The sequence below is a fragment of the Lissotriton vulgaris genome, chromosome 1_1 (assembly GCF_964263255.1).
Source record: "Lissotriton vulgaris chromosome 1_1, aLisVul1.2, whole genome shotgun sequence".
Classification (NCBI taxonomy): domain Eukaryota; kingdom Metazoa; phylum Chordata; class Amphibia; order Caudata; family Salamandridae; genus Lissotriton; species Lissotriton vulgaris.
Genome location: NC_141685.1, coordinates 17,255,995 through 17,269,244, shown reverse-complemented (window position 1 = coordinate 17,269,244; position 13,250 = coordinate 17,255,995). Strand labels below are relative to the sequence as shown.

The following is a 13,250-nucleotide window of genomic DNA, read 5'->3' as shown; positions in this document are numbered from 1 at the left end:
CTCTTCAAGAAGGAAGCAAGGGCCAGTCTGGAGCAACCAGACCAGCAGTCGTGAAGTCGTTGGGCGTCGTTCAGAAGGCCACAAGCCAGCCGGCTAGTAGCCAAACAACGCGGTGCACAGCAAACAGCAGAAGGGCCCCACGCAGATCGTGGAGATGCAGGGAGGCTGACCTTGGGTGCTGGAGCTGCGCAGGGTCGGGGCTTCTCGGACCCCAAAGCACTCACCAGTGGAGGACACGGTGGGCTTGCAGTAAAGATGTCGTGCAGTCTTGGCGATCGTCGGTCCCTCGAGGTCTCGTCGCACTCACGGTTCTCAGCTTGGCTGTAGAGGTGAGTAGAGGTCAGAGGTGCCAGGGAAGCCGGGTCTCGTCGAGCTGGGTCGTCGGATTTGTGATGAAGGACTTGCAGCAGACCGCAGTGTTCTTTAGGATGGTGCCCGCTTGATGCAGGGTGACTACTCCTTAGCCACAAGGGAGAATCTTGAAGAAGAAATCGTGAAGTCCTTTCGAAGAAAGTGGTATCTTGATTCCAAAGATGATCTAATTTGAACAGGGGGCCCGCTCCTATCTTTATACTAAAAAAGGGGGCTGACCCGGTGACTAGGTCCTGCCTATGGGTGGGACCAGGAGGGGGGTGGTTACACCCCTCTCCCCTGCCGGACTTCCCCAGGCCAGGGGCTGGTGTGCCCCTGGAACTGGTTCTGACTGGCCTATGCGTAGTGAGCACCGGGGTGCCACTCAGCAGTCACCTTCCTGAAAAGCCCTGCCTACCCAGGATACACAAAACCATGTCTGGGACGGTGCTAGCACCGCCCCGGACAGGAAACCCTTTGTCCAGGCCTCCCTCGCTGGAAGGACTCCCAGCAGCAGGAGGTCAGACTCGTGTCTGTGGTGGCAGCATCCATTTTGTGGAGCTGAGGCTTCAGTTAACTTTAACCGGGGTTCACAGTTACATACATGTCGTGTCCCTCTAGAAGGGTGAAATGCTAACCCCGTCGCCAGAATTGGCGAGGAGTTAGTATTCCAATTCGTATGACACCTTACTCGACATGTTTTGATAAAGCAATACCAAAGATAGCATTTAACCGCGAGGATTATAATGCACTTAAGAGTATATGGTATGCGATATCATGGAACAGCTATTAAGACTTGGTTCCGCAAGCTGCAGACAGGCTCAGCTCATGCCAGAGCACCATCTCACACGATTCCAAGCACTCTGCCTTCAGGATTGTCAAGGCCTGCCATAGGAGTGACTGATAGGAATCTGTGTGTCCATTTTAGGGTTAGGTATAGGTATACTACACCTATAGCAAAGGGTGATTACACGACTTTGCCCCAGCTGTCATGCAGCCAGTTGTGTCAAATTTAGGAGGCCAGCCAGGGGTGGCATAATACATGCTGCAGCCCCTGGCAGCCCTGGGTACACCCATGCCCTGAGTTACAGGGTCTGATAGGGTGGCCCAGTACCAATTGGAAATGCACCTAGGGTACATGGAATCCATTTTAAAGAGAGAGCAGTAGGCCTGGGGTCCTGATTGGCAGGATCCCAGGTCGACTATGTCCAAAACCAGCTAAAACACAGGGCAAAAAGTTGGGGGCAACCATAGTCAGGATGTACCTTCCTACACAACCCCCCCCCCCCCCCCCCCCCAAACGAAAGGAGATAAGGCTATCCTTGTCCAGGTAAGCCTTTATTACCTAAGTGGCCATATAAGGAAGGACCAGCTCTGGCTTGGTTTCCCCCTGTGTCATGGTCCACTAGGCAACCCCTCACCCTAAGGGTATCTGAGGGTCTCCACCATAGGGAATCTCTGTCTCTGGTGTGTCTTGGGAAAGAAGAAGGCTGATGTTGGGATGGAGTACTGAAGAGAGGCTCCTCTACCTTTGGGCTCAACTTCCTCCAATCACCATCCATCATGTGTGCCTTTCTTTCTTTAGCTGAGATGCACTGAGCTCTCAGGGTCAGCCTCTGGCTACCTAAAGCTGGAGGCTGAGTCCCTCTGTTTGGCTTACTGGAGGGACAGGTCAGGTCTGGGGTTTTTAGGCCCCATGTTTGGCTGTGCCCAACAGTGTCCAGCTGTGGGAGTTCCCTAACTACTTTTAAGGAGGATCCCTCAGGAGTCTGTTCTATTTTCACTTGGCTAGGTTTACCAGCTTCAGTGATCCTAATCTGCTGATTAAGGGGTTCTTTTGGACAGGGGGCCCTTTGGGGTCCACCACTGGCCTCCCTGTCCTCTTCAGCCCTGGGCTGACTGAGGCAGGGTAGAGAGGTGCAGGTTACCTGCTCCAGACTGGGTCCCACCTGGGAAGGTTCCACTGCCATCAGGGGCTCTGCCAGGCTAGGCCTGACTACCTCTGGGGCAGTTCCTTCAACAGGGGTAGAGTCAGTTCCCTGAGGAGGCTGGCTCTCACCTAGTGTCTGGGAGGGGGAAGACTTTTCTTCCTCCTCAATGCTCTCTGTTTGAGTGGAGTGATCCATTGTTTCAGGCTTCACAACCTCACTATCTGTTTGAGTAGAGGCTGAGACCATTTCAGCCTTGCCAACCTTTTTAGGAGGGCACTCAGTTTGTGTTTGGGCTGTGACTGTCACAGCCCTCCTATCCTGTTCTGGAAAGTCTGTCTGAGCCTGGGCAGTGGCTACCACTGCCCTTCCAACCTTTTCAGGGAGGAATGGTGCTTGGACTGGGGCTGTAGCTATTACTGCCCCACTAACCTGTCTTCATAGGCCTATCATTCTGGAGTGAGTTTCTTGCTCCACCTCAGCCCATGCTGAGAGTTCCAGGTCATTCCCCAGTAAGCAATCTACAGGTAGGTTATCTGTCACTGCCACTCTCATGGGCCCTGTGACATTACCCCAACTGAGCTTGACTACTGCCATGGGATGCCTTCTCTTCACTCCATGAATGTCTGTCACCTGATAAGTAAAACCAGGGGTCAGTTGAGCAGAGGGGACCAGATGGTCACTCACCATGGTGAGGCTGGCCCCTGCGTCTCTGAATGCCTCAACTTTCTGACCATTCACTAAAACTTCTTGTCTATACTTTCCCAAAATGTGGGGTCCAGTAGTGAAGTTGGCAAACCCCATGCCAGTCTCACAGACAAGAGTGTGGTCAGGGAACCTGGCTAGGCCATAGTCCTCCTGATTGCCCAAAGTAATGCCCACCACATTCTTGGGGGCACTCCCACCACCTGGGGGATTACCACTAGTGGTAACAGGAGGTTTAGGAGTATTACCTGGGGGTATGTTTCCCTTATTACCATTTGTAGGGCAACTGACATCACTTTTGTAATGACCCACCTGTTTACAGGTATGGCAATAAGGTTTCTTTTGTTCTGAAGGAGTGTTCTGGGACCCACCACCCTTGTTGGAGTTTTGGGGCCCTTGGGAAGTCTTCTCTGAGGATTTATCCCCACCCTTCTCTAGAGGCTTGGTTGATTCCTTTTTCTGGTCACCACCCTGGTTTTTAGGCCTAACCCTGGTTCTGACCCATTTGTCTGCTCTCTTACCCAATTCCTGTGGAGAGGTCAGATCAGAGTCTACCAGGTGCTGATGTAATAACTGGTTCTGACAATTATTTAAGATTTGCTCCCTCATAATTAGATTATACAATCCTTTAAAATCAGTAACCTTACTACCCAGTAGCCAGCCTTCAAAAGCCTTAGTGGCACAATCAACAAAGTCAGTCCAATCTTGAGACTGAGTTTTCTGGGTGTCTCTGAACAGCATCCTGTATTGTTCAGTGGTTAAACCAAACCCATCAACCAGTACCTTCTTCAAGACTTGGTAATTGTTAGCATCCTCCACCCTTGTGGTGAGGAGCTTATCTCTACCTTTACCATCAAAGGAGAGCCACAAGATAGCTGCCCACTGACTTTGGGGAACACCCTGCACAGTGCAGGCTCTCTCCAAAGCAGTAATCCATTTGTGGATGTTATCCCCTTCTTTAAAGGGGGGCACTATCTTATTCAGGTGCTTTGTATCAAAACTCCTTTCCCTATTGCTAGGTTTATTGCTGCCACCAGTGGGCTGTAGCCCACATAATTCTTGCTCTCTAGCAAGGGCAAGTCTCTCTTTGGCCAGGGCAAGTTCTTCCCTTTCAATCCTCAGTTTGACTGCCCTTTCTTCAGCTTCATACACTCTCCTCTTAGGGGAAGACATCCCTCTGTGAGAAGAGTTGAGAGAGCCATTGGTTCGAAAGGATCTGTTAGAGCCTCTTGATAGAGACCTAACTCGTCCATTCCCAATGTTAAGCTGACCTGAGAGTGGGCCCAGGGGTCCCCCAGTACCAAGCTCATGTCTGCTTAAGTTGGACCTGCTTAGTCTACTGACTTCTAGCTGTCCCTTATCTGCCTCATCCCCAGACAACTCATCCTCATCCTCAGCATCATCTGCCTCATGGAGGGGATGGATATCAAAGGGACCCTGTAAGGAGGGCATACTTCCTTCTGGATTAGAAGGGTCTGGGTTACCAGCCCTACTGGCATCATAAGCCTCTAAGAGACCAATCAGAAAGGAAGTGGTGGGGTTAGACCCCTGTTTTAGTTTCCTGAGAGTACACACTTGTCTCATCTCATGGAAGCTAAGAGCAGTATATTTAGAAGGGACCTGTGGAGGGTCCACTGACACAAGGGGATACTCAGAGTTTCCTCCTTTGTCCGACATACTGTTTCTAGTGTGGTGTAAGTGATGCACCTACCTACACTATGTGTTACCTACTGATCCCTTGCTAGAGTTGCAGCCAAGGTGTGCTAAGCCTTGAGGAGCTACAACAGCTGGTTCAGTAGAACTCAGAGTATTCTAAGCTTTAGTTATATGTACCTAATAGTACTTTATGTGATCTTTCAACAAGATATTCTTAGGATACGTGTGGTAAAACAACAGCAAGCTCAAATCCCAACCGCTGCTCACCAATGTGAGAAGGTGGCCTGATATGCAGTGCTCACTATTCTAGTGAACACTATGTATCAGTCCAGCAACCCTTATTGATGATTGGTTGTAAGTCAACCTTATAGACCAGCTATCCTAGTAGCATGGATACGAGCAGTCTAAGGCTAAAGACTCGAGAGGGCGTGTTAAGCCAGCTGTTTACCACACATATACCCCTTGAACACCAAGTGAAAGGACACCACACAAGTGTTATGAAAATAAACAGTTATTTATTAAAGATCACAACAGCCCTGTACTCTTTATGAGGACAGGGTACTAAGCACAAACCAAAACTCTTACAAAAATACTTAAGTTAGCACAGTATATACAAATGCCCGAGGGGCACGGAAAACCATATACTCTAAAAGTGGAATGTGAAATTCCTAGCAGGTAAGTACAGTACTAATAGCTTTTGGAATCGCTAGGACTTGACTAGGGAATCGTTAGATTACTTCTAGGAGGCCTAGGGGACTCTGGTGCAGTGTGTGCACTCTCACGCGAGATGCGGACAAAAGTCTATGGTAGCTAGGAAGTAGAAAGTTAGTGTTCTCGGGCGAACCCGACCTGGTAGGGAGAAAACGAAAGTAGATTCTGACCCTTGGATAGTGAGGCTATGCTGGGGCACCGAAATGCCGAAGTTACCTAGCCCAGGGGCTGCAGCTGCATAGGTCTGAAAAGACGTCGGGAATCCTCGTAGACGGACCAGGAGCCGGAAGAAAAGATGCTGGCCGGTGACCAGTGAAGAAAGTTCAGTTGGATCCAAGCCTGGATCTCGAAGATGGATGACACCTGAAAGCAGAGGGGACCAAGTTCGAGACTACTAGCCAGTAGTCAGTGGGCACCAGGAGGGCACCGGATGGTAGCCACCTCGACAAGGTGAGTGGGTGACGCTGGAGCTCGAAGATCTCGCGGACCAGGAGGCGTTGTCGGCGACCAGGATGGAGGATCGAGCTGTCCCACGAAGATAGAAGCTGTCGGCGTCGCTGGACCCAGGATTGGGCAACAAAGCCTTGGCAAATTCAAGCCCACGCGGTGGACTCAAAATGGCGTCTGGAGTGGACCAGGAGGGTCCGGGGTGCCTCTCTTCAAGAAGGAAGCAAGGGCCAGTCTGGAGCAACCAGACCAGCAGTCGTGAAGTCGTTGGGCGTCGTTCAGAAGGCCACAAGCCAGCCGGCTAGTAGCCAAACAACGCGGTGCACAGCAAACAGCAGAAGGGCCCCACGCAGATCGTGGAGATGCAGGGAGGCTGACCTTGGGTGCTGGAGCTGCGCAGGGTCGGGGCTTCTCGGACCCCAAAGCACTCACCAGTGGAGGACACGGTGGGCTTGCAGTAAAGATGTCGTGCAGTCTTGGCGATCGTCGGTCCCTCGAGGTCTCGTCGCACTCACGGTTCTCAGCTTGGCTGTAGAGGTGAGTAGAGGTCAGAGGTGCCAGGGAAGCCGGGTCTCGTCGAGCTGGGTCGTCGGATTCGTGATGAAGGACTTGCAGCAGACCGCAGTGTTCTTTAGGATGATGCCCGCTTGATGCAGGGTGACTACTCCTTAGCCACAAGGGAGAATCTTGAAGAAGAAATCGTGAAGTCCTTTCGAAGAAAGTGGTATCTTGATTCCAAAGATGATCTAATTTGAACAGGGGGCCCGCTCCTATCTTTATACTAAAAAAGGGGGCTGACCCGGTGACTAGGTCCTGCCTATGGGTGGGACCAGGAGGGGGGTGGTTACACCCCTCTCCCCTGCCGGACTTCCCCAGGCCAGGGGCTGGTGTGCCCCTGGAACTGGTTCTGACTGGCCTATGCGTAGTGAGCACCGGGGTGCCACTCAGCAGTCACCTTCCTGAAAAGCCCTGCCTACCCAGGATACACAAAACCATGTCTGGGGCGGTGCTAGCACCGCCCCGGACAGGAAACCCTTTGTCCAGGCCTCCCTCGCTGGAAGGACTCCCAGCAGCAGGAGGTCAGACTCGTGTCTGTGGTGGCAGCATCCATTTTGTGGAGCTGAGGCTTCAGTTAACTTTAACCGGGGTTCACAGTTACATACATGTCGTGTCCCTCTAGAAGGGTGGAATGCTAACCCCGTCGCCAGAATTGGCGAGGGGTTAGTATTCCAATTCGTATGACACCTTACTCGACATGTTTTGATAAAGCAATACCAAAGATAGCATTTAACCGCGAGGATTATAATGCACTTAAGAGTATATGGTATGCGATATCATGGAACAGCTATTAAGACTTGGTTCCGCAAGCTGCAGACAGGCTCAGCTCATGCCAGAGCACCATCTCACACGATTCCAAGCACTCTGCCTTCAGGATTGTCAAGGCCTGCCATAGGAGTGACTGATAGGAATCTGTGTGTCCATCCACCTATAGCAAAGGGTGATTACACGACTTTGCCCCAGCTGTCATGCAGCCAGTTGTGTCAAATTTAGGAGGCCAGCCAGGGGTGGCATAATACATGCTGCAGCCCCTGGCAGCCCTGGGTACACCCATGCCCTGAGTTACAGGGTCTGATAGGGTGGCCCAGTACCAATTGGAAATGCACCTAGGGTACATGGAATCCATTTTAAAGAGAGAGCAGTAGGCCTGGGGTCCTGATTGGCAGGATCCCAGGTCGACTATGTCCAAAACCAGCTAAAACACAGGGCAAAAAGTTGGGGGCAACCATAGTCAGGATGTACCTTCCTACAACCACCACTAAACATAGAGTCTGTACTGGGGAAGAAATAATTTCTGATCGCAATCATGACACTTTTCCCTGCTTTACACCCACCTCACAGGACAACATTATCAGACTCATTTCTACCATCAAGTCGGGTTCCCCTCTGGACCCTTGTCCACCTTCCGTGATGGCAAAACTCACAGAAGTGATCTCACGTCCACTCATGGAAATTTGCAACACTGCATTCCAGACAGGTCAATACCCCTGCCTGTGGAAGAAGGCTGTCATAAAACCCCTTTTAAAAAAACCCTCCCTAGACCCTACAGCTGTGGTCAGTTACAGACCCATTGCGTGTCTGCCCTTTCCTGCCAAAGTATGCGAATTCCGGATGAATAGACAACTCTCAGAGTTCGTCGAGGTTCACCAACTCCTCGACGAAACACAGTTTGGTTTTAGGAAAGGGCATGGAACTGAGACCGCTTTGATAAAGGCCTCTGATGAGATCAGCTCGATCATGGACCAGGGAGGGGCGGCTGTCTTGATCCTTTTGGATCTGTCGGCAGCCTTTGACACGATCGACCACACCATTCTGGTCGACCGTGTCACAGCCCTGGGGATAAACGGTTTGGCCAGGAACCTCATTTCATCTTTCCTGGAAAACCGTACCCAGACAGTGAGGCTGGGAGAGTTCTATTCCCCTATCTCTGCACTCCCTTGTGGAGTCCCACAGGGCTCCTCGCTAAGTCCCATGCTATTTAACATCTACGTAGCGGACTTGGCGAGGGTAATAAAGGCCCATGGGGTACAGCTCACATCTTACGCAGATGATACCCAGCTGGTTCTGGCTATCCACAGAGATGGTCCTACTGTGGCAGCCAACTTCCAAAGAGCCATGCTTGAGGTCAGCACCTGGATGGCCTCGAACTGTCTGAGGCTTAACTCGGACAAGACCGAGATCATGACCTTCGGCAGGCTCTCCCCGGAATGGTCTTCCATCTGGTGGCCTGAAAAGCTGGCTCCTCCACCTGTCCCAGTGGAAAAGGCCAGAAACCTGGGAGTGATCTTTGACAGTAAGCTGTCCTTTGACCGTCACACCAATAAGGTTGTATCGTCAGCTTTCTTCATTTTGAAAAAAATTAAGAAATTACTGCCTTACCTCCCTACCTCAGCTGGAAAAACTCTGGTCTCTGCCTTAGTCTTCTCAAAAATAGACTATGGGAATGCTCTCTTTTTACACACTCAGAAGCGTGTCCTAACGAAGTTGCAGTCTATCCAGAATGCGGCTGCAAGGATTCTCTTAAATATCCCTCGCCGCAAGCCTACCACCCCTGCCATCCGCCACCTCCACTGGCTGAGAGTCGAGAGCCGCATTAAATTTAAGGCCCTCTGCATTGCCTACAAGGCAGTACATGGCATGGGACCCAGGTTCCTTACTGAAGCTTTTCAGCTTTATACTCCCAAGAGGCAATTAAGATCGGCTAACACCAGTCTCCTCCCTGTACCGCGTACAAGAACTGCCACCTGGGGAGACAGGCGTTTTTTGGTGGCCACTCCAAAACTTTGGAATCTTTTGCCACTGGCCATTAAGACCGCCCCGAACCTGATGAGCTTTCGCAGGCTCTTAAAAACATGGTTGTTCAACCAGTGAAGATGATGGCTGATTCTAGTAGCTCCACAGCGCCGAGACACCCCAGGGTATTTGTTGCGCTATAAAAATCTCGAAAATAAAATAAATAAATAAATAAATAAATGTAATCTTCTTGCCAAACTATGTTTTCCAATTTTTGCAGTACATCCTTTGTATCCTTGATGAAGGATGGAAGAGCCTTCATCAGTGGTTGTAATTCTGCATCAATAAATGATCTCACATTTGAGCAGATTGAATCAATGCCTGCAATGATGGGTCTTCCTTTAGGTATTATTCCTGGCTTATGCACCTTTGGCAGGAGATACAGAGTTGGAATAGTTGGATTGTTGATATACAGAAGGTGTTGTTCTTCTATACTTAGGATATCTTTTTCGTACCATACATTGAGAAGTGCAAGTAGTTTTTCCTGAATGTTTTGAGTGGGATTATGATCCAATTTTTGATAACAGGTTACATCTTCCAGTTTTCGATGGGCTTCCAATAAATAATCTGATGTTTTTGAGGATAACCATGTTTCCTCCTTTATCCGCTTCTTTTATTATTAAGTTTGCATCTTGTTTTAGCTCCATCAAGGCCTCTTTTTCTTTTGCAGAGATGTTTTTTGTGACATATTTCTGTTTGGACTGATATTTTTGGAATTCCTTATCAAGATCCTGAGTTACGTTCTGGAAGAACATGTCAATTGAGTTGCCAGATGGTAATGTTGGTGCAAATTTAGATTTTTTTCTTAAGCGGATTTGGTTTTGAGTGAAAGATGTCTATTCCCAACTCTTCTGCGGTTGTGGTTAGTGATTCTAAGTTGTCTGGTGCTATGTCAGTAGACAGTTGTAGCAAAAGGTTGCTGTTCTCCAGGTCTTGTGCAGACAATTCACTTGTTTGTTGGCCATTGTTGGGTGTGGTAGAACGTCTTGGATTGTCAATGAAAAAAGAATGCAGTTTCAATTTCCTTGTGAATTTGAAAAGGACAATCTTTGTTTGGACAAGGTCCAATTGGGCAGTTGGGCAGAAGGATAATCCTTTATTGAGAATTTGGTTCTGTGTATCAGTAAGGTTTGTAGTAGACAGATTGATCACCAGGTTATTAGTTAGGGTTTCGCCGTGTACAGTTCCTTCCTTCTTGCTCTGGTTTGAAATCCACTTGGTTTTGGTGTCCCTAGGTTTGGAGGTCTGGTGCGATTGTCTTGGACATTCCCTAGTCGATGTCGTTGAACTTCCTCCCGGAAATTTACTTGTGGACGAGTATTGCTAGTTGTTGGTAGTTCTTCTACTGAGCCAACTTCCGATGAGGTAGGGGTTTGATTTGTGGTGCTGGTATTACTGTTTGAAGTTGAGGTGTTAATGTTGTCATATTTTTGTGCAAAGGTATAGACCCTTCCCTGTTTATAGTCATTCAAGTCTCGTCTAAATTTGCGATTTTTCCTTTGGATTATGTCCTCTTCATATTCATCCAAGATTTTGTTTAGGATATCATAGTTTTTCATTGTAATATCACCCCAATTTGCTTCCGCAATTCGTTTGGATAAAGTATCAACCTCTGATTTGGTTTTTTTCAAATTCTTCTTGCGCTATATCTATTAGCTGTTTTAGCATGTTATTTGAGGCTGTGCGTAGATTTTCTTCCCAAAGTTGTAATTTTTCATGAGCCGTGGTCTCTATTGGAGGAAAGATAAGAATTCGTAATCCAAGAGGGATATGATTGTGTTCCAGATATTTTTTGAGTGATGCTCCTTCCCACCATTTGGAGGTTTCTTTTTTGGCTACTTTCTCCAATGCTTGAAATGTACTTTTAGCTGATAATAAATTAGTTGAGCTCAATGTTTTGCTAATGGCAGCGCCCGAGGGGTCAAATGCTTCTTCTAATCTATTGTTTCGTCTTTCACGTCGATTTGTAAAGGTGGACAATTTTGGATTAGGATCGTTTTATGCACCAATGCTTTGTTTTCTGGTAAATGTCGATTTATTGATGTAGGCTAATCATTTGATGTCCTTATGATATGGTCCTGGATATTCCGTAATTTAAATTTTCAACAAAAACAATAGGTCCAAGGATTCCAGGCCTATATCTGTTTTCATAATTTTTATACAGGCAAAGGAATCATACTCAAAGCTCTGGACCCTATAAGCTTCAAAATTGCAAAGTTTTGAGGAAAGTATGAGTATGTATTCCTGTTCTGTAGATGTACTAATTTGGGGCCTTTTTCCTTGGGTGCAAAGTGCCGTTCAGCCGTAAAAAATTAATTCCATTTTCATTAAAGTTTTTCCAAACAATTCCTTTATTGATTCAAGATTGAACACAAACAGCCGACACGTGTTTCGCCCTGTGTGGCGAGTGGCGCCAGGACTTTCTCAAGGCTGTAAATAAAAATAAAGTGTATTTTATCAAAAGATTTCTCTTTAGTTTGAGTGACCCCAAGAGAGCAGAAGTAAAGAAACCAAAGAGTGCAGAGGAATAAGTGGAGCAAGGGGAGTCTTCAAATTGCAGATTTTTAAAGAACATTTTTTCATTTTTTGATTGGATTAAAATACAAAGGCAAAGCTTCTAAACTAAGTTCAGAGTTTCCTTAGAGAAGAATATAACTAAGTAACATATGTGTATATGTCAGAAAAGGTTGGGGGAAGGGGTGATAAGGAAGAAGAAAAAGAAGAAGAGTGAGAATTCCAATATAAAAAGTGGTATTTAAAATTTTACCAAAAAAAAGTGGTATTTACATGTAATAGTTAGTGATCATATATTATAGATCATGGAGACAATTGCATCATTTTGAACTATTATACCACATTCCAGGTGATGCGTGCAATCTGATATAAGGGACCCTATTTTGCCTTAAAAGAATAGATAGAAGTGAGATTTTAGAAAAGGGAATACGAAAACACCCACGATATCTGCAAGGGATAACATTGAGCTTTTACAGAAACAGTAACAATACCTATTTCAATTTCAATTGAACATTCTGTGTGTTTCTTCAGTTTTTGTCATTGTGTATAATTAAAAAAAATATGGTTTCCCAAACTTCATTCTATAGATAAAATAACTCATTGATTGCTGGCAATGATGAAGAGCTTTAGTCAGTTTTCAACTCATGAAAACATCAACAAACACACACAGGGGGAAAGCCACTCAAGTGCAAAGTCATCACACCTACAAAATCATCAGTGAACACAGGGGAAAAAACCATTCAACTGCAGTGATTGTGTGAAGAGCTTTAGTCGATTATCAAACCTCCAAACAACTCAGCGGACACACAGGGGAGAAAAAACCTATCATTGCGGTGAATGTGACAGCAGTTTTTGCTTCTCTTCAGTATTAAGGTATCATCAGCGAACTCACACTGGAGAAAAACCATTCAAGTGCAATGAATGTGGGAAGAGCTTTAGTCAATTATCAGACCTACAAACACATCAGCGGATACACACAGGGAAAAAACTATATGATTGCTGTGAATGTTTGAAGAGCTTTAGTCAGTTATAAATCCTATGAAAACATCAACAAACACACAGGGGGAAAGCCACTCAAGTGCAATGAATGTGGGAAGCGCTTCAGTAAGTCATCACACCTACAAAATCATCAGTGAACATACACAGGGGAAAAAACCATTCAACTGCAGTGAATGTGTGAAGAGCTTCAGTCGATTATCAAACCTCCAAACACATCAGCGAATACACACAGGGGAAAACTATATTACTGCTGTGAACGTTTGAAGAGCTTTAGTCAGTTATCAACGCTACGAAAACATCACCAAACCCACACAGGGGGAAAGCCACTCAAGTGCAATGAATGTGGGAAGAGCTTTAGTCGACGATTAGAGCTACAAAGTCATCAGCGAACACACAGGGGGAAAACATAGAAGGGCACTGAAAGTGAGAAGGGCTTTTGTCAATTTTCGATCCCACACAGCCCTCAGTGAATACACTCCTTCATTTAACTCACATGGAAATAATCCTAGAGATGCAGAGATTCCGGAAAGAACTTAAGAACATCAAAAATAATATTGACCCTTCTGAGGACATAGAAAAGAGCAAAAC

General features: G+C 47.0%; 1 pseudogene; it reads left to right on the top strand.

Moving 5' to 3' along the window:
- LOC147736982 (uncharacterized) overlaps positions 1 to 13,250 on the top strand; it is a 107,489-nt pseudogene that overhangs the window by 9,363 nt on the left and 84,876 nt on the right.